The 23,197-nt window shown below is 34.0% G+C and overlaps 1 long non-coding RNA gene across 1 annotated transcript in view; it reads left to right on the forward strand.

Annotated features, from left to right (window-relative positions):
• LOC140446996 (uncharacterized) overlaps nucleotides 1-23,197 on the forward strand; it is a 542,844-nt gene that overhangs the window by 519,559 nt on the left and 88 nt on the right. The gene's annotated exons all lie outside the window — the stretch shown is intronic.

Below are 23,197 nucleotides of genomic sequence, written 5' to 3' on the forward strand. Positions count from 1 at the left end.
AACATATACTCTGAAAACATCCTTAGAGAGGCCTTGGACGAATCATAAGATGTGATTGCTGTAAATGGCCAACTTATAAACAACATTAGATATACAGACAATACAGTGTTGCTGGCAGATAGTGCGCAGGGGTTCCAAAGGATGATGGATAACGTTGTAGAAGCATGTAACAAATATGGTCTAAAACTAAATTGCAAGAAGACAAAAATAATGATCATTAGTAAGAACACCGGCATAAACGCCCAAATTACAATTAACGATACACCGTTAGAAAGAGTGAAAAAATATGCTATTTGGGCGGCAATATTAAGGATACTTGGGATCACAGCTGCGAAATAGAAACTCGTATTGAAAAAGGCAGAAGCTCTTTCAACAGCCTTAGGAAAATTATCTGCAACTTATCTTTAAGTATCAGTATACGCATAAGAATTCTTAGATGTTACGTCTTTAGTGTCCTCCTATATGGAGTAGAAAGCTGGAGCCTTACAGAAGATGCCATAAAACGATTGGAGGCATTTGAAATGTGGTGCTACCGACGTATGTTGAGGGTCTTATATATACACCACAAAAGTAACATAACTATTCTCCAGAGGCTAAGAAAAGACAAAGAAATTATTAACACCATAAAAAACAGAAAGTTGGCTTACTTCGGCCACATCATGCGTAATGATAAATACTGATAAATACCGACTTCTACAGTTAATTCTACAAGGCAAGATTTAGGGTAAGAAAGGCCCTGGAGGTAGACGTATTTAATATACGTAATCACTTCTCTATTAGAATACAGTAAACATGAAACCTCAAACCTTCTTATAAGGCAACACTTCGAAGAAATCATAAGCAAGAACCAATTCCAAAAAATTCTGTCTACAGATCTGTCGACAGATTCTGTCTATAGAAGCGAAGCAGGCTTTGGATGTACCGTTACCACATATGATGAAATAATAAAATCATCTTTTTTACCGAACTTATGCAGCGTTTACACTGGAGAACTTTATACGATACTAGAAGCTGTTAACTAAAAACAGATGATAAAAACAAGCAATATGCACAGACTCCCTGTAATCACTACACTCGATAAAAAGTCTATACTCTCATCATCCCTTATCATTCACCCAAGAAATCCATAGGATTTACAGAGCACTCGCTTTTCAAGGTGTAAATGTCACGGTCATCTAGCTACCATCCCATGTCGGCATCCCCGGTAGTAAAAAAGAAGACCAAGCAGCCAAGCAAGCTTCTTGTGTAACACAGTCAAGCCTCAAAAACACAACATATTCACAATCAAGAATGCATTACATGAGATCCGACAGACTGTTGAAAAATTTGAACTTCCAACAATCTCTAGAAAAAAAAGCTGTCATCCGAAGATTATGAATAGGACATACCCGACTCACACATAAATACTTAATGAAGTCTGAGCCGAAGCCCAATTGCCAAACCTGCTCAAGTGTATTATCTGTGAAACACATCCTGATCGAGTGGCCCCGGTATACAAAACACAGAATGTAATATAAACTTAAGTCAAATATCAAAGACGTTATAAATTCACCCGATCAAGTCTTTAACCTAATTGGTTTCTTGAAAGACATTCAGTTGTTCAACAGAATATGATCTCTTATTTTCCATGTACTTTACCTTTAACTTATAACTTAGTGATAAAGCTGTTGTATTATTTAGTCATAGGTTCTAAGCTTATATATTAACTGTAGCAATTAGTAACATGTGCTTTTTGTAATTATTGTACACAATATTGTTTGTGTCAATGGTCTTTGGAACCGAGACACATTAATTTAAATAAAAAAAATAGCATATTTCATTTTGTATATTTTTTTCTGAAAAAGTTGTCTGTTGATGTCAAATCTCTAAGTGGTTTTTAAGTTCTAAGCCAAATAATGAGTTTAACGTTTCATTGTTGATTTAAAAATAGTACCACTAAAAAATTGATAAATCCTCGGAGTCTCTTTGTATTATCTCTTATTACACGTTTCAACCTTCTATACAGTTTGTGACGAAAAAGGGCTTATTTTTACTAATTCTCATAATTTATACTCATAATTTACTATTAAATTTTTATAAAAAATGTACAGGTTGATTTTTGAAAAAGACCCCATATTAGATAATAAAGTCACGGAACGCCAAATCGTTATCCCGCGTAATAATTTGTAATACAAGAAACGATGTTTTTCGAGTCAAATATACCCGAACAGGACAACAGGGTTTAATTTAAACTAGGCCAAAATGTACGGAAATGATACGCTTCCCACACTACATTAAATATTCTCGGCAACTGTGTCAAAGCTAAACATATTGTATTCTGCTAAACCAGCCGTAGCGTCTACAATTTCAGAAGAATTCCACATCACCAAAATCTAATAGTCCTTGTTTGATATTTCAATAACGTTAAGTGATACACGGAGCAGGATATTTCTGAAACATTTTCCACATATCGTGGCAACAGAAGTTTCTCTTTGTGCTAATGTACGACACGACATTGGCGTAGCTAATAGATTTGGCAAATATTTTTATATAATTTATTAGAACAGAAAAATATCGAACGATATAAATACAAAGAAATCCTGGGGGCAATAACTAAAATAATAAAAGGGAAGGAGATCTTAGAAAGGAAACAACAACAGACATAAACGCTAAAGGAAAAAACAGAACCGAAGGAAGCCCCCCATTAGTGTTAGGACAGTCTAAATAAGACTAGCCGCACGTTTGTAGATGAGGGTGGTTTTAGTTGGTAGGCAATGCATCATGGACACACCCTAGGCCACGACTTTCAAGAAGGAAAATACACTTGGGCGTATCCTTATAACTCCGCTAAGAGAGGGGTCTCTTAACGGAGATATTTGTCTTTCTTAGCAGGTAGGATATTTTCTCTTTCCAGAGTAAAGAAGATATACTCTTTCTCCCTGTCGCTTTTTGACCATTAAAGATTATGGCCTCCGTCTTCTGCGTGGCTAGCGTCACTTCTCTATCCTCTAATCACCTCGTAACTAGTTCAAGTGGTGTTTGTCCTATCCATTATGGGCCCATTCTCGAAGTACTACACTAGTATTAGCAGGTCTAAATCCTGTGGCACTCCCGCAGATGTCTTCATTGTATCATCTTTAGTTATATTAATGCTCCTGTCTATGAACTAAACCCTCACTAAGTTCTGCAGGTATAGGAATATGTCTATTTCTACTAAGAGTCTGATGATCTTCCCCCAGCTCGCGTTGTTAAATGCGTTCTTGATGTCCAGCAAGAGTACCACCATCCAGTTACATACATGCCTCTGTCTCCCTTACTAATTTTTTTACGGTATCTCTTGCAGATCTGCCTTTTCTGAAGCCATACTCGCAGTCTGTCAGACCTCGCTTTGCTTTTATTTATTTTCGAGCCTTGATTTTATGCTTCGAATAGCTTCCCTAGTATATTTAGCAGGCACATTAGCCTAAAAGCACTCGATTCTGTCATTTTTAAGGTGGGGGATAAGGTGTGCTGCTTTCCACACTGTGGGGAATTTTTGTATGCTAAGGAGGCCGTCCATTATGTTTTTCACCCACTCAGACTTTCTTCAATAATGGTTTATATTATATCCGGCGCAATTCTGTCAGGTCCGGGTACCTTCTCTGTCTCTGTTAGTGCCTTTGCTGCTTCCATTATCTTATCTCTCCATCTACGATAAAACTCCCAGCATTTTTTTTTATCTGTTTTATTGTGAATATCTGGTTATCTGGTTACCAGTAAAATGGTCCGATATAAATCCGCATTTTTGCACCCATTTCTGGGTCTTACGGTAGTCACCAGTCAAATAATTGAAGGTACATTGAAATATTAAGAATTATCAGTTATGATGATCGTGTTGTCTCCAAAAAAGTTGAGTGTTTGGATGGAAATTTTCCAAAATAGTCTTATAGGCTCTTTTTCATACACGGAAACTTGACTGGTGACAAGTATTTAGATTTAATAAGTAACCAAATTATTTCTGCACTTACTCAGAATGACCAGTTACCACAAAGTTGTTGGTTTCAACTAGATGGAGCGCTTTTTGCAGTGGTTAAACTTTAGGAGACATTCGTTGGACTTTTTAAGTTTAAATTTGTATCAGCACGAGTGTCTCATGAAACAGGAAAGCTAAAATGAGTCATAACATTTTATTGATACCGATTCGAGCATGGGAAGTTTAACGAATTTGTCCTCATAGGCCATATATTTGGCCATTCGACTCAACAAAGCGATAGCAGCTTGTGCTAAAAGATTTAATCTTCTACACATTTCGCTTATTCCAGAGGATAGGAAACGATATTGTCTAATCGTTTTTGTTCATGGCCACCAAAGTAGATGGCACCTCTGTACGCTAACCACTGCAGTGGTTAAGTTTTAGAAGACATTCGTTGGACTTTCTGAGTTTGAATTTGCATCAGCCCGAGTGTCTGATGAATCAGGGATACTGAAATGAGTCATAATACTCTATTGATAACGATTCGAGAACGGGAAGTTTAACGAATTTGTCCTCCTGGGCCATAGATTTGACCATTAAATTCAACAAAGCGATAGCAGCTTTATATATATATATATATATATATATATATATATATATATATATATAACCAACAAAGTTATTTTGTTTGAACTCTATTTCTGTAACGTAAAAGAGATTCCTTTTTCATTTTCTCACATTTTCATTTTACAACGAAGAGTCTAACACAATCAAACATCAATGGAACGTATAGTGATTTCCCCTGCGATTGTCTCATGAGAGGGAACTCTGCATCTCGCATCATGCATCCCAAATCCCGAGTTAGGACTGGAAATGTTCGCTTAGTTCAGATCAACATCGCAGTCTGCCATCGGCGGAAGAATGCACTTACTTTATTAAACGGGCAGTATTTGTTAAAACTTATCTCATCTAAGATGTGAGTTATATGTAATATGAGATTAATTATAATTTAAAAAGAATGAAAAAGGCCGAGAAATCTGTTCAGAAATAATCATCTGATTTTTAAATTTTACTCTATTTACAATATGTTCCGTCTTTCCTTCCTTATTTCTTTTTTCTATTGGAGGTTTTTATATTTAAGGTATATTTACCTTTATTAAATGTTGAGAACAATCTCAGCAAAGAAATGTCTATATTGTGCAGCTCTAAACGATTGATGTGCGTTAAAACTAGTGAAATCTGTTATATTTTCTAACCACGAATATTTGCCTCTTCCTGGTTTTCTACGGCCTTTTAATTTAACTTTGATAATTAATTTTAACCTTTGGGTAGTGGCGTCACTGTGTGAGAGACCGGATAGACTGTTTTTTTGATGTTGGTATTAAACAGGTTATTGTAAGGAATCGAACGTTTCAGTACCTTCATGTACCATTGTGACTGACGGTTAGTCATCGTGTGACCATTACAGTGTAATAGTGTGCTATAGTAAACTAGCTTTCGGGTGTCTCAGACCGGCGCCACTAATATCGATACAAAAATATTCCGAGGTAAGCTCTTAGATATTTGTACATTTCTCTAATTCTAATTAAAATATTGTTAGATTTTAACAATGGGGGATTACGAGCACGGGCAAGCTTACTTGCAGAGACTTTTAGAAGAAGTAGGGACTAGATAATAGTGATATTGAATCAGTGGCATGCGAAGATGAATCAAAGGAAGAGGAACAGGACATTGAGGAAGTTATAAATCACGACAGTGAATCAGAACAGGAGATATCAGATGCAGATGAAACAGTTGCGGTTCGTCAGTCTGCCCGTCTTTTCTATATAGGTATGTTAAAAAACTAGAATATGTATTAGCGAGTCATGCTAAATTTTTATTATTTCAGGCAAAAACCGTACAACTCAGTGGAAGAAGCATCCTCCAAAGGCAAGAACCGCTAGAACAAGACAGGTTAACATAATAATTCGCTTACCAGGGCCTACAACAAGTACTAAAAATTTAAGGGACGGAAAACGAATAGAGTTTTCTATTTCTTCTTCAGTAGATTCGGCTGTCGGTGCATAAACCTAAATGAGTACTATACTCTATATAGTGTAGTCTATATTACATTGACTGGAGTTAATTTTCAATAACGCAACATTTCTCCATTATCTTCCTTTTCTGTTTCGTGTTGTGTCGTCTCTCGAATAATAGATACGGTGTTCATTAATGGTAATTATGTATCCAAAATTTGGAAATTGAACTTTACTGCATCCCAAAATATTTATGTCCAGGCGTTTCATAGTAGATTTAGATATGACTGCAAGTGTTTAGGCGGTTAGTATGTTTAATTTTTAATATTGTATTGTAGACTAACAGTTTGTTGTTAAGGTTTAAATTGGTTTTCGGACCAATCAGCCAGTGAAAGCTCCCTAAGTTTACTATACAGTTTTTTTGTTTGGATAATATCTGTTTTCTTCATATGAGATGTCTAAAGAGATACATATTATCACGTTTTCTAGTTTATTTGGTATGTTCTACATGAGTTTACATATTACAAGTATGTTGGATGTAAGACTGCGAGCCAGTTTATTTGGACTATGTAGTTTTTATTTTTAGTGTTTACTTATTTTTTTTTCTGTAGAATAAAAGCTTGTTTATGTATACAACCATTTACTCTTTGTAAGGCTTTGTTAAGCACCTTATAACAATCTGCTACTTTTTAGAGTTTCTTTTTTTCTTCTTTGTTTTTCCAATTTTTTTTATTTGATCAATTTACCTCTTCTCTTGTTTTTTTTTGTATAGCCCCATTATCATCGTTGTTTTTATTTGTTCATTTACTAATCTTTTATTTTTATCTTTTTTGGTGCCTGCCCCTAGTCTCCGGATTTCACACCTTTTTTCGTTTTTATCATATGTCATTTGACATTGATTCTTCTTGTTTCTTCTCTTCTGGTGTTTTCACAGTATTTTTCAATCTCTATTTATTTTACGATTAATAAATATACGCTCCCTTATTATTTTTCTTATTTTACCTTGTGCATTTCGCATAGCTGTTTGCTAACTTAAACACGTTACCGCTACTAGTTTGTTTGCATTTCTTAACTTTCTTTAGATATTCAGCTGCTCTTCCACTAATTTACTCACTGTTTGTTACAGCTCGTTGGGTATCTATTGTAATGTATACACCCTGTGACAGTTATATCAAGTACGTTATCTTCCACCTGTACCGAGTAGAAGTTTATGACTAACTTCATATAGTATAAGATATAATAACTTAGAATAAGTATTCTTATATATATATTTCATATACACGTGTTTGAGAAAACTAATAAAGTCCTTAATTTATTGATGATCATTTATTTCAATAGATGCGGATACCACATAATATTGATTGGTGCAATCACGAGGATAAATAACAACTACCATTTCAAGCAAGGCGCTTGGACATTTTAGTTAGTATTTGCAAGGTGCAAAATGGAAGGTATTAAATCTCCTGCCACTTAGGTGAGTGTTAAAAGAGTTACAATAGGCAACTTACAAGAGTACCGGATAGATAACGATTGGAATATATATCAGGAGAGGTTAGAGCAATATTTTATTGCAAATTATGTAGAGAATGATAGAATGGTTTCTGTTATACTGACCATAATTGGCGATAGGGCTTAAGAAGTATAAAAATGATTATGTGACCCAGTTCTACCCAAAAATAAGACTTTGGATGAGCCATATATCCTTTTAAAAAACCAATTCTCCAAAAAAGTTTCTGTTTTTAAGCAACGAATAGAATTTTATGCTTTGACACAAGCTGAAAATGAGTCTGTTGGGGACTTCTATGTAAAAATTAAGAATAAAGCAAAATTCAAGTTTGGTACCATGTTGAATAATATGGTAACCTTAGAACATCTCTATGAGTTGGCTTTAAAAAAGAAACTTTAGCAACAGAAGCGAGTACTTCCTTTCAAGTTAATAAGATAGCTAGTACCAGTACCAGTTTTAACCAAGGCAGAGGCAGAGAACCACGTGACGAAGGAAAAAGAGGAGATGGAGGTTCGTATGTGGAGTTTAAGTGTTAGACACGACTTTAAAAATTGTATAATTAATAATAAATAGAAAATATAATTGTAAGATTTGTCGAAAAGTTGGCCATTTGGCTAAAATGTGTACCCAGGTTTGGCCATTTGGCTAAAACCAAAGGGAAAAGTACCCAGCATGTAAAACCGTTAAATAGTAAACATTCTGATTCAGAGAATGTACAAGATTTTGATTTTGTTGTAAATATGTACCACAACTCATATGATAATGTTAATAATTTTGTAAAACCACATAAGACTAACATGTTAATTATTAATGATTGTACTATTTTAATGGAACTGGATTCAGGCGCAGGTATCTCTATCCTTCCTGAAAATGTTTATAACCGAAATTTTAAAAACTGTTAATTATTTTCATGTATATTCCAGTCAAAATATTATTCCTTTTTTCTTTCCTTTTCAATCATTTTCTATTGTTTTCTACCCCATCTAATTGTTTTTTCATTTTCCTTTTTTCAGCATTTAATTTCTAATATTTTTGGCTGTGCTTTAGTCTCTTTTATTAGTATTTTCATTTCCTGTCGAAACTCTTGTTACTCTTTTCTCATTTCCTTTATTAATTTCTTTGTATCATCCATTCCGACTTTCACATATTTCATCAAACTTAACGTTTTGTCCAATTTGTTTGTTTGACCTTTGTTTAGTGGTCTTCGTGTTTTTATACTTTTCACAAAAGCATACTTATTTTTGCCGTTAGTTTCATATGACCTTTTTTTTATCTACTCACTGGTGATATTTTTATCTCTTTCCACTTTTTTCTATTATATAACTAAAAAGAACTAGTTTTTTATTAAGTGAAAATTCACCATTTGTTTTAAATAATATTGCCTCTATCATCTATAAAAAAAAATCTGACTAGAACTCATTATAATATATCGTAATAATAATTATTGTTGTCTGAAATTCTCGTTTGTATTAAAAATTAATATTCCTTTCAATTATTTAGATTATCATGTAGCAATAATGTCACCAGCATTTAATTCGCATATCTCGTTTAAAATATTCGTAATCCGCATATTTTACGCCATTTCCCTAACATCTTTCATGTGATATTAAAACCGCAAAATTAAAAAATGCTCGGTATCCAGTGTTAATGACACACAATAGCGGGATCCTACTGCTACCGCGCCAAGCCGTGGCCGTAGCGTTCATTGGGTTTTCATTCAGACCCACATTATCTATGCTGTCAGTGTCAGAATGAATTACACTCACTGACGATATAATTTATTTACAACTTAGTCCTCTCTATCTCCCCAACTCTTTCTGTTTCGCTGTTTCTCTCTGCTTATTTCTGTCCCGGACTTGTGTACGCTAAATTTCATAACTTTTCGCTAATGCTGCGGAAAGGCAACCGCTTTTCAAACCCGTAACCCAATCTCGCTTAACCCAGTAAATAGACGGTTTCAAGAGCATCAAAGTCTGTCAAATTGTTTATTTATCTTTGAGCAGCAACCAAGAACAAAATACGCTTTTTCAAGCTAATAAGCCGATAGTTAATTGACACTGCTAAAAATACAATGAGATCTAATATCTTCATAGAAGAGTATGCTTTATGTATTACAGAATACAGACAATTTCTAGTTGAGTCACAATATAAGGTTTTTTGTTAATTTTTGTTTTTTTTCAAATCAAAAATAAAACATGTTATAAATAATAAGTTTTTGATGATTCAACTTGTCGAATGATTTTTCAAAAAGCGTCTATTTCTTAGTACATTTACATCAAACAGATACTGTCTAATGCTTCTTCGAATCGACCTGATTGTCACTTTTAAGTCTTTAGATTTCAGAGGTTTCTTCTTTATCTTCTAAATTGAGTTAAGCATATTACGTTTTTCTTCAATATTGCTTCTTTCTTGTCTATTATTAGATGAATCTCTGCTATAGCCTCTAATAATGGCATTCTTTCGAATGGCTTTTTTAAATCGACAAAGAACATGTAGGTTGGTTTGTATCCTATAGATATTTTATAGAATTTGGTAACTATTCTATAAAGTATGATAAATAATAAGAAAAAAGACGTTATATCGCCAATAACAACAGAAAAATGGGAAGAATATTTCAAAAAATTACTAACAGACCAAAGACCAGAATTTACTAACATGGAAGACAACACGATAGGTATACGTATAAATTCATCACCATTACAAATAGTAAATCAGAGATGGAAGAAATAACCAAATCCCTGAAAAATGGAAAATCCCCTGGCCCGGGTGACATCCCTGCAGAATTAGTGAAAGCCGGCACAGACAAACTCCAGGAACAGTTAAGAAAACTCTTTCAAGACTGCTTGAATGGGGCCGAATTACCAAAAGAATGGAAATTATCTATCATGTCAACTATCCACAAAAAGGGCAGCAAGGATCAGTATGAAAATTACAGAGGAATTGCGGTAAACAGCACAATAAGTAGGATGTATGGGAAACTTGTTAAAAACAAAATAGAAAATGACTATAGAGATTACGAAGCAGAGGAGCAAGCTGGTTTTAGAGCTGGGCGATTCTACTCTATTACGCAAGTTATTGAGAAAAAAACAGCCGTCAATATAGAAGTTCATCTGATGTACGTAGTCTTACAAAAAGCATATGACAGTGTACCCCTATGTATGTACTATGGTCAACCCTACAGCAAACCAACATTAAGCATGGTCTTATCAAAGCAGTCAAAAGTCTGTATAATGGAACAACTGCAAAAATTAAAACTGGATCAAGGATATCTGAGGGATTTATGGTCACGAAAGGACTAAAGCAGGGTTGCTGTATTTCGCCTACCCTTTTCAAAATTTATTTGGAACAAGCACTCAAGCTGTGGAAAAGAAAACGTAATGGCATGGGAATCCCTCTCAATGACGAGACTACACTATACACCTTATGTTTTGCTGATGACCAAATACTGATTGCTCAGGATCATGACGACTTGAGTTACATGACTCGGAAGCTAATAGAAGAATATAACAAATGGGGTCTAGAAGTCAACATTAGGAAAACTGAAACCATGTGTATTGGAGGGACAAATCAGTCCATTATATTAAACGATGGGGTAGAAATTAGACACTGTGATGAATACAAGTACCTGGGTATGAAGATAACTCAAGATGGAACACTCGATGCTGCTATAAAAGACAGAAACAAACAGGGTAGAAAAGCCATATCCATGATGAATGGCATTCTGTGGGACCAAACAATATCTTAAGCGAACAAACAACTCATATATAACACCATACTTAAAAGTGTAATCACATATGGCAATGAAATTTGGCCAATGAAACAACGAACAGAGAAACTGTTACTAGCAACAGAAATGGACTTCTGGAGAAGAGCAGCAGACAAATCAAGAAGAGATCGGATACCAAATGAGAGAATACGAGAAATGATGTATATATGTATATGAATACGAGTTAAGCATACAATAGTTATAACACATAAAAACAAAACAGTTAATATGGTACGGCCATGTACAGAGAATGCCAGATGACAGGATTCCGAAACAGATTTTGACGTGGACACCACAAGGAAGAAGAAAAAGGGGAAGGCCGATGGATGGCAATGAGGTCAATAAGTTTTAGAAGGTCACAGTAGCTTATCGAGACTTTGGACTTATCGAGAGTTAGGAGAGTTAGGAGTTTGGAGTAGCTTATCGAGAAAGTTTTTTGATGTACCTTGATTTGACATTGCTTATAAAATTTTACTATGGTTTTTTATGAAGCTTAAAGCTATCGTACTTTTTTTCATAATTTTAAATGTCTTCGCAATGCTTACGAACTCTCCTTAGTGTATTTTTTATCTAATTGTTTGTAGTTTGTAGTCGCTTGTATGTAGAAATATCAACCTTTACCGTAATAACAATTTTTGTTGTAAATAAGCCACAATTTAAGTTTAAAACAAGTTTATTTTTGACTTTTCGATTTCCACTTCGGAAATCGTTCCCAAAATACAAAACATTAATGAACATAAAATTTGGGTGGAATCGTGGTCAATAAGTTTTAAAAAATCAATTGGTGGCTTATCGAGGCTGTAGACTTTGCATTTCTTTATTAGTAACAAATAGTAAGCTAAGAAAATACCACTATTAGTAAATCAACAATATATCGAGGATACATCATTTATGTGTTTAAATAACATACATATAAAATCAAAATCTGGTGTTTATTGAGAGTAAACTCAATGTAAGACTAATTGGTTTTTTCCTCACGATTTACTATAGGATACTATGAATCACTAACAGGAGAATTTTATTATCATCATAGCATGTGGTTTTGCTGGTATAATTCCTTTAGTAACCAACTTTGGGATATCATTTTTGTTATTAGGAATCAGAAGGGTTGTGACGTTGTTTTTGTTTTACTATTTCGTTTTTTTACCTCCTCTAAAACGTGGGATCCGTAGGATGTTTTGATGTAAAAAGTGACATCGTCTTTTATTACTTTTATCATTCAAATGTTTGTCAAGAGTAACATCAATTACTTGGGAGCCCTTCAGTGCTTTTAACTTGAAGACTTCATTATGACTCAACTCATACACCTGGCACGATATGCCAATTTTTTTTTTGGCAGTTTTCATTGCCATTACACACTGCGACGGCAAAGTTTATTAGTGTGCTACGGAGAGTTCTTTTAACTTCTTTCTCCATGGTTGAATGATTTGTGTCTCCCTCGGTTTGGGTATGACCTTTAATCAAAAAATTTATGCGTGTTTAATTTTGTTTGCCACTGCTGTGTACCGCATATTTGTGCATAGCCATCATGAAGTATTGTACAATTTTGTGGCCTTTGAGTTTCACAACGATAGTAGAATTAATTTGTTGTTGCCATTGTTCTTTTTTTGCCTGGAAAAGTCTTTTTTTGAAATATGATTTTTATTTTCCATGGGATTATTTTTTTGTATTATTGTAAATAAAACAAACTCTGCACTTGTGTTTTTTGAATTTGTAGTAAATTATACTGTATGATTGAAAAAGTTCGGTATTGGCAGTAGATTACATCTGGGAGGTTTGACGCCTTACTTTTTCTTAGGTAATCCCTGTGAAATTCGGCGATGGATTTCCACCGTCAATGTACTCCCATAAACTTTCAGACCTACCATAATGACTTGAAATTCTTGGAATTTTTTTTAAGTAAACCTTCGTACAAATCACGAGTTCTTCATCTAACTTTTGATCATGATTGCCTCTCTTCAAATTCAGCACAACTGTATTCTTGCCTGTTTTTTGAAAATTGTACGAATTGCTCTGTTAAAGAAGTCAAAGGTGTTTTTAATTTCTTTTACAGAACCAAATGTTCCTTTTTATTTTATTATCGAGTTACGTGTTCTCCTTAATTATATCATTGCGCTTAAGTTAACAGTTGTGACAAGGTTTTAAAAAGAATTTATGTTTTAAAATCATTTAAACTGAATTTAAATATTAACACCTAACTCCGTTTTAGTTGACATTTTAATTATTTTCTGGGAGAAAATTAAACAGAAAACCGGAATTTGGGCTTTTATGTGTCAATTTATTTTAAATTTTTTATTTAATAATCTATTTCTAGGATAATGGAGAATGGTGTCATTATTTTACATAAAGCGTATCCCTTACCCTTGACATCTAGGAAGTCACTGGCGTATTGCGCAATAGATCTGTCTTCTACTCAACAAGATTCTTATTCAACTAAATTATATGCCAGTATGACTTAGAAGTACATAAAATATGTCAAAAATCATATGTTTGATTTCACAGCGATTACATGCTAAAATTCGACGCCAAAACTATTAATACTATTATCATACAGTTCAAACGACTCTAAAATACACACACATACACATCTATTATATTTTTATATTAAATTATTTGCTGTGATAGAATTTTTTGTTATCTTTTGCTTAATTAGAAATAATATAAAAATTTATGGAATCCATATTTTTAATCAAGCTTTTATTGTTGCTCGTATATTTTTTCCTAAGCGAACGGAACCAAATTGAATTTCGTAAGTGAACAATAAAATCTGTCATAAAATTTCGAAAATAAAATGAACCCAAACAACTGACGTTAACAGGAAAAGTATTTTCGATCTATCGAATAAATGAACTAACTATTTGTCGGTCGACAAAGTTGGCCCAAGTTCGGCTTATTGCTGTAGTTCAGAAGATCCGCAACTGTCCAGTTATTTACTAAAACAGTTGAGTGAAACAACGTTGTGGTAAGGTTTAGCATCCATCGATCGAGGCTTAATATTATAATTTTAGCCAATTTGTCCTCCAATGGAACTCTGGTAATGGCATCACCAAACTAATAACGGAATACAGGCGCTTTAACTCCGACTCTCTGTACTCCGGCCACGGCGGGAACGGCAAGGGAAGCTGCGGATCTGGTTTCGGAGAGATTATTTCAATTTTCTGATGGAATCGCTTGTGTGTGTATTATTTCAGATTGGTATCGGAGGGAATGGATAGGGAATACAGAGTGGATATTTGACGTTGGCCGGAGAGATCATCTCGGACTTTTTGTTGATAAAGAACAGACGCAATTCGCGTAATGGATTTAAAAGCCAGATGAATTAAGTTAGCAGATTTAAATAAAACCGGGTGCTTAATTTAATTTGGGCAACAGCCTAATGCGATATCAGCACAGCAAATTTTTAAATGCGCTACATAAAATGTTATATAAAAAATCCGGTGAAAAAAGTTCTACGACTCTATTGTCACTTTTTTAGTAGGTACTAACATTGTATCAGTCTTTTACCAATCTTATATTATAGCAGATTATTCTGCAAAATGAAACAACAGCTTTTGTAAAAAATAAATCAGATAAAAGAATAACAAAAAAGATGATTTTATTTTGGCTATATACTACTTGCGAGGTAGGGAATAAATTTAAATGCATTTAAATAAATTGAATGACCCAATTAATCAAAAAATTAAAAGGTAAAGATGGTTTCTTGAAATGTAAAGAAAGGAGATATAAATGATAGAAATAATCAAAAAAAGATAATCATTTTTGAGGGAGGTCATTTTCTTGAGCCAACTCTTAAACAGCATCATAAGCTGGACTGCCTTGGGAGAAGAATCGTTCAGCTTACACAATTATGTGAGTTTTGAAATAGCTAGCAAAAGACAGAAACGTAAAAAGGGGGATGTCAATCTAAACAGATGTTTAAATGAGGAGATTTTTGTAGATGCTTTTAACTTGACTGGTCCGAAATGTGAGGATGTGCGTGAGTTAATTGAGGGTCTGAGTGATGCACAGGAGTTGACTTATGTAAGATCAAATGGGAAATATGAAAGAAAATAACCATATTGGTGAAACCAACAGCTTGAACATCTGAGGACAAATTGCATGAGAGTAAGAAGGGAGTGTAAGAGGTCAAGAAGAGTACAAGTAGGAGATTTGGAAGAGAGAATAAATGAATTAAAGCGAATGCAGAATGAATACACGAGTGAGATAAGAAGATATAACAAGGAAAGGTGGAGTAACCTGCTTCAGGATCTCGAAAAAGATATCTGGGGTTAGGGCTTCAGGATTGTCTTTAAATTTGTAACTAATTTTAAAAGGTTAAGCTAACAGCCACCTTCTGTTTTTGTATATACATTTTTAATGTATCTATAATAACAACAGATATAACGGACTTTGTCCCAAAAGGTAATCACCCTGTATATTTGCAGCTCTGTAGGTTGACTTAAATAATCTGGCAGAAGCGTTTGCCACATCTTAAGATTCATCATCTTTTATTAAGCCAAGTATTTTAGCATCAGTTTAAATCAAAATTTCAGCGTGAGGTCTAAATTCGGAATCTGAATGTTTTATATTAAATAGGATAAACGTTTAAAAAGTTTAAAAAAAGATAGTTTTTAAGAGAAATAGGTACATATTTCTTGTTAAAAGTTCCCAATATATTCCCAATGTATACCAACAAGGATAGTGTTCATCTAATTATTCTCAAATTATTTTATTTTGGCGAGGTTTAAACCAAAGCATACTATACGAGATTTTGAACTACGACAAAACTGTTGTTTTTACGATACTAGCAGTCTGCGATGGTGACAGATGTAAACAAAGCAGCAGTTTGTTAAATCACAAAGCATCTCAATTGTTTCTATGCAAATTTCATGCACAACAAAATCGTCGTGATTACTCCCACGCCATCTCGTTTTAATAAAGACCCAACAAAAATGAACATGATAATAATTGTCGACCATTTATTCAGCTCCATCTGTATGTTACGAGCTACAGCCCCGAACAAGAATTAGTTTCGTTTATTAGTAACTGTTTTAATTTTACTCTATTAAATTTAATTGAATGCAATTTGCATAACGAAGTAAATAGTCGTTTGGAGTATGTTTACACTTTTAAGTGAAATTCGCTATGTTAACCGAAACATAAATCTATTCGAAAGAGAGTATGAAATTTGTCATAACATGCACGAATCAACTTGGATTTGATTCAGTTATTAATGTTTGATAAACAAAATTATTATGAAAGTCCTATATTTTCACTGTAGTCGTAGTGACGACAAATGTTTCATCTTTTTCCGATGAATTATTTTAGTATTTGTACTAAAATGTTTATTGGTTATATAGGAATATAGTTTTCGTTTGAGTATTTCAAATAGTTATCATTTAATGATAGCTTGTTTTGCCAAGTACAAAATATTTTGGTGTATTCAGAACGCGATCGAAGGTAGCTATATCAAAAACTAATGCAGAAGCGTATCCAAATCTCTACGATCAACTTGGTACCAAGGAGAGTCAAGCAGAGTTATATAAAATAGCCAAACATAAAGTAAAGAAAGCTGTGAAAAGATATATCGGAGATGATTTTTTAAATTTTTATACCAAAAAAATAATGGTACTTTGTACTAGAATATGATCATGATTAATGAGTGGTTTTACTCTAATCTAAATTGTTGCAGTTGCAATTTTAAGAAATATAGTATTATTCAGTGATGTTTATATAGGTATTAATTTACTTTTATTGCCACTAAGTAATATTGACACTTTATAGAGGTATGTTAAGCTCCAACAACGCTCTGATTTTACACTAACTATTTTCACTTCACTAACCCGAAAGGTTTTGTCCTCTTGAGCCTTTTTTCTACATCTATGTTGTCGAGGAGTTGGATGACCTTGATATTCACATGTTGAAAGAGACGCTCTTTATATCTGCTGTCATATTTGGGGATTATGTTTTCTACTGTCTCCATATAAAAGATCTTGGTGGCTGCAGCTGTTTTTTATAGGATTTTGGATAGTTTATATTTTGTGACAATTAGCACCATTAGCACTTCCGCAGGTAGTTGCTTCCGCAACCTACTAGTACCATCAATGTGCGCTGGAGATGGAACACTGGAAAGGTATAAAATACCATGGATAACGACAACGAACCGAATTCGATCCGGAATATGGATCTGGTAAGAGCTCCTACCCTAGCTGGTAAGAGCTATCTTTTAAGTATTTATCAAAGGCAACCGTCCTTCTCGTCTGTTCAAGTATCGAACTATCGCTTACGTTTCTTGTCAGTGTCGAGTAATTATCGACCGGCTACCTTTAACCTAGATAAAAAATTGACTAGTTGTCTCCCGGTTTTATAAAATAGATCTTAATGTGTTTGTTGTTTTGAATGTTGTTGAAATGTTGAATTTATTTCAGATAAACTAGAGCCCATTGCTAGACCAAAATTTTGTTTATAGAATTCATTATTTAATTAAAAATATGTATTATCAGTATATAATGTCAATACCTCCATTATAACTGATATATTTAGTCTTGCTCTAGTTGCGAATGTATTATAACTGTCTAATTTTGTCTTGATTATATTCAAAGTCTTGTTGAATGGTACATTTGTAAATAAACTATTTATGTCAAAACTTACTAAAATATTATTTAAATTAAATTAAATATTTGATAATTTACTTTACAAATTTTGTGTATTCTTTATAAATGACACATCTTAATTTGTGGAAAATGAGTATAAGAATCAAATAAATTTACAAACAAGTGTTCAAAAATAAATAAAAGTGTTAAAAAATAAAAAAAATAGGAACGTTCCATAGAAATTTTGATGTATTGTATTATGTTTTAATTGACTTTTTACTCCACCAACCCACTTTAACCGATTTGAGAACACGCTGCAAACACAAAAAGATACGTGAATTTTTAAATTATCTTCCGCATGAATAAGCGTCCTGGGAAATCATCATAAAAGATATTTGATTTTGTATTGCTACTTCGGATCCGTTTAAATACGATTTATCAGATTTAATTTCGATATAGAAGAACGTAGTCTAGTTTGTATCTATCGAACTGGTCGAAACCTTGTTTTTAAACTATAAATAGATCAATAGAACCTAAAGTAATAAATGTAAATACATAAATTGTTACAAATTTATTCACTACATATTTGGTTCACATAAATTTACAGAAAAAGATGTGATAAATTTTCAGTTAGTTTTGGGGGTCCAGTAATTTATTATGGAAGGTTAATTTATTATATAGGTCATAAACAATTGTGACGTCTCAGCTAACTCTAACTGATGCGTCGACGTTCACGTAAACAACGAATAGTATCCTTATTAAAACGAGCCATTTTACGGTTTTATAGCACTTGGGGGAAAATAATAGACACTGGTTATTACCTCATTGGTAATATATACATCATAATATCTACATAATGAAAATAAAGATTGCCCACATTTGGATGTCGTAAAGTCGACAATACTTTTATAGGCGATATAGGCGATATATTTAAGGCGATATAATTTTTTATGAACACACCAAAATTAGGACGAAGATGTAGTATTGTATCTTTTTATTCAACAGTCAAAGGATATTACCATATCTTTAAAAATGTACCCTAAAATATTCCCTTAATTCCTAACAATGAAAGAATTAGATGCCCCCGAAAAATTTTTAAATTTTATAACATTGATGTGCTATGTACATATGTATCGATATATATTGTACCGTGGTTTCTTGAAACACGTTAATCAAGAACTCAAACTTTATTAAAAGTATATAAAATACTGACATTCAAAAATTAATTAATTTAACAAATAACTTCGACCCTCAACTGTCCTCCCGTACATTCTATAAAAATTTCATACCATGACTCTTCTGATTTAAGGTTGATTCCAAATACCAACGGCTGTCACTTCATTGTCACTCGTAACATTGTCCCCTCCTTTAGACTGGTGACCTTGCCTGTCCACAGTCTCCTTGATACGGGGCTAACCAGCAGATGTACGATCTTCATCTTTGTTCTTGGTCGTTTGATTCGGTAGACAACATCATTGATTCAGGCTACTACAGAATAAAGAGCTTCCCATCACTTGTGTTGATTTGGACTTGTGTAGGTTTGGACATCGCCCCTTATAACGTACTGGATTATAAAACCACACCAAGTCTCCTTCCTTAAACCCGGTGCAGTTAACTCGTCTGTCATAATATCATGATTTCATCCTATCGCGCTTCATTCTCAAATGTTCTCAAACCTTTTCATTAACATTGTCAATTTTATCAGATATGTTTTAAGTTTTAAGTTTTAATTAGTCATAAGTTTTAGGTGTAGCTGTCGTTATATTCTTTACGGAGTTTAGGAGTTACAAATAATAGATCAGCTGTAAGTTGCAACTTTTTCCCAAATAAAACTTTCGCTGGTTCTTCGCTTGTGGACTCATGGAGAGAACTTTAATACGCAAGAAGAAAGAGCTGAAAATAGTTGTTTCAGTTATGTTGATTTTCACTAATATCAATTCAAAGGTGATGAAGTAAAGTTTGGTTAAATGTCTTCACTATTTCATCCGACTGAGGTCGCAAGGGTGTAGCTCTGGTATTCACAATTCCCACACATTTTCTATAAAATAACAGATTTAATGTAAAATTTCGACCATGCTTGAAGTGTATTTCTCTTGAAACTCCAAAACGACAGAACAAATTATTAACTAGTACTTCAGCGACTGTCGAGGCCTCTTGATCAAAAAGAGCATATGCTTCCGGCCATTAATTGAAAGACTCCATGGCCACTCCACCGGTTACCAAATACTGTACGAGGAAATGGTCTAGCGATGTCCACAGCGACCCTTCCGTAAGGAGCTTTAACCAAATATTGCCTAATGAGGCCTTTCCTCTTATTCTAGCACTTTTACTAGCCACTTATTCTATACCTTCATGACGCAATCTGTCAACATCCGAGCAACATATCATCCAGTAGAATCGTTCTCGGACTATTGCTAGTCTTGTTTATTCTTAAATGTCCTCTAAATACACTGCTTTGACGCTCCAAAAGTACTTGACTAACTCGGCTTTTTGGGAAAACAAGTTAAAATTTGTGCTGACTTCCATCGGAACTTTTCCATTTTCTATGTTAAACACTAATTCCAAGAAATCTTATTGTGACCAATAACTTTTTAGTATCACACTCTTGTCAAAAATCTCAGTCCAGATTGGTCGATCCATACCTTTGTCTATCATGGTAAGGATTAGTGCAATATCACGATCTGCAAGTTATTAAGCACGAAGGATTATGGAATTCTAATGGTCTCCTCGTCCAATCTGGTTCATAATACAATTGGCTAACTAAAAGTTCATTTGCTTCAACTTTACCACAGCGGTTGCAGCCTTCTGGACAAGGGCGTCTATTAAGTGTATCGGCATTATGATGTTGCAAACTTTTAGGATGTTCAATATCAAAATCATACATCTGCCGTTTTTCAAGCCATCGAGATACCTGTCCTTCGGGGTATCTCGATATTAAATTGGAGTATCCATTGAAGAGAGGCGTGATCAGTCTATATCGGAAGGTTTTTCCGTCCATATAAAAACTTATGGCGGTGTTTAAATGTTTTCACCATATTTAGTAATTCTATTCGTATTACACAATCATTTTTGTTGGTTTCAGAGAAGACTTTACTAAAGTATCCAATAACTCGTTATTTTTCCTTGATGTTTTGCGAATGAACGCCACCAAGGCCTACGTTTCTGGCATCAGTGTCGACTATAAAACTTGCCTTGGAATGTGGTGGTGACAATATTGGTGCAGTATTGAGAGAGTCTTTCAGTATATCAAAAGTTTTTTTGTAACTGTTCGTTCCAGTTAAACTGTTGGTATGCTTCCGTTAGCTTATGTAAAAGTTTTGTTATGTCAGAAAATTCTCTTACAAGGCGACGATAATATAAACACAAGCTCAAAAAGGTTTTCAATCAATGCTTATCTACACGGATTGGCCATCTCTTAACGTTTACATAAAATCATATGTCTAAGGAATGCCACTTGCTTTTGGATTAACTGAGATTTCTTGGGAGGTAATTTTAAATCCGCACTTCTCAATTCTTTGAAAACACTGGTAAGTTTGTAAAGATATTTGTCAAAAGTTTAACTATAAACGATTAAGTTGGCTGGACCCATTTTCACTTGTCAATATCCACTTTTCAAATCTAATGTTAAAAACCATTTTGCTCTGATCACAGAATACAAGGTGTCAAGGCAATGGATTACTGTTTTTGACAGGACCGTCATTTAGTCTCCTGTAATCCACACATAATCTAGTAGAGCCATCCTTCTTTTCCACCAAGACAACTGAGACATGGACTTTGTGATGGTTCCATTACACCTTGTTCCTGCATTGCCTTTTACATTGTCTCGACTTTCTCTTGTTTTGCAAACGGGACTCTTCTAGGAGCTTGTTTTATGGGAGTAGCATTTCCAGTGTTTATTTGATGTTGGGTTACCTTCGTTCACCCGTAATCGTTGGATGTCAAGAAGAATACATCTTTAGAATTTGTCTGATTTTTGTCGAGATGTTCACGAGACTTCTGCTATATAAGTTAAAGCGGTGCTGTTAATTTAAAAGCTATCGGGGATTTTTGTGGCTGCACAATACAATTTCCGACACCCTCGAGAGTAGTCGTTCAAACTACTTGCTTTAATCGAACATCGTAATCATTGATATTTATTACTCGGGCAGGAAACGAGTTGCCGTGCATTCTAACTAGTCTTCTTCCTAGAAGGATGCTTTTAAAGAGTTGTGGATAGCTAGTTCGAATTTTCTGAGAATAGTAGGTAATGGGTCTGGTTCTGGTTTCGCAATAATGGGTACTAGAGTCTTTAATCGAGCTGGTAATAGAACATCTTCTTTAATACAGATGCGGCATATTGTTTCACTACATTTTGTTGACGTCCACACCAACATCTTCAATTTGAAAAACAGTTGCTTTTAAATCCAAGTTAACGATATGATGAAGCAAGAAATTTAGACCAATATTGATATCATCCATGATATTAGTTACCAGCACACAATGTATGATTTTCTACCCTCAGAGCTGCAACTCCACGTCGGTATAACCCTGAATAGGAGCTATTGTTCCGGTTGCGGTTGTTAAAGTATAACTTCTTTTGCATCGAGCGATCTCCGCAACAGATATCATCCTTGGATGGATTATAGTGTGAGTTGGGTCAATATCAATGGTTATTTGACAAATTTTTCCATTACGCTTAACAGAAATCATAGGACTTTTTCTGTTGTACTGAAGTTGTAAAACTCTTGGGGCAATGAAGAAGTCAACCAGCTGTTGCCCCTAATCTAATCTACCCTAACCTAACCTAACCTTACCTTACAGCTGGTTACTGCCGGTTTCTATGTTTATTTTCCAAAGGCACCATATACTGACAAAATAAAGGAACATCGTCACGACCAACTTATGACAACTTATAATATGATAACTGTATGATGTTAGCGAATTAGAAAAATGAAGTTAAATGTGTCGATAGCAATTAAAGTAAATTGTATACTCACGCTTAATCAAGCCATTAAGAGCGATGCTGGGAATATTTATATTCCACTATGCATCAACAATTTACCCATATAAATTACCATCTTTCTTGTACTCATTGCGTCGAGTAAGGACGAATTAGAAAAAGAAGAATTGTATTACACTATACTTTTATTTCATAATTATAACGAATAAAACTTCTGTAAACACAGTGTAAATTCCATTACATCTTTTTATTTTATCTCCAACTAATCGGGGTTGCTTGAATTGGCCTCAATGCCAACTTTTTCGAATTATCTAGGTTAACTTTTTAGTAGCTAACCATTTTTACTTAATAGTTTTATGTACTTTAAAGGATCTACATTGGCTTATAATGTACTATTTATATACATACCAGAGAGCTGGAGTTTTATTTCTAGTTGATCTTAGTACTTACGAGTGAGTTTAATTTTT

The sequence above is a fragment of the Diabrotica undecimpunctata genome, chromosome 7 (assembly GCF_040954645.1).
Source record: "Diabrotica undecimpunctata isolate CICGRU chromosome 7, icDiaUnde3, whole genome shotgun sequence".
NCBI classification, from domain to species: Eukaryota; Metazoa; Arthropoda; class Insecta; order Coleoptera; family Chrysomelidae; genus Diabrotica; species Diabrotica undecimpunctata.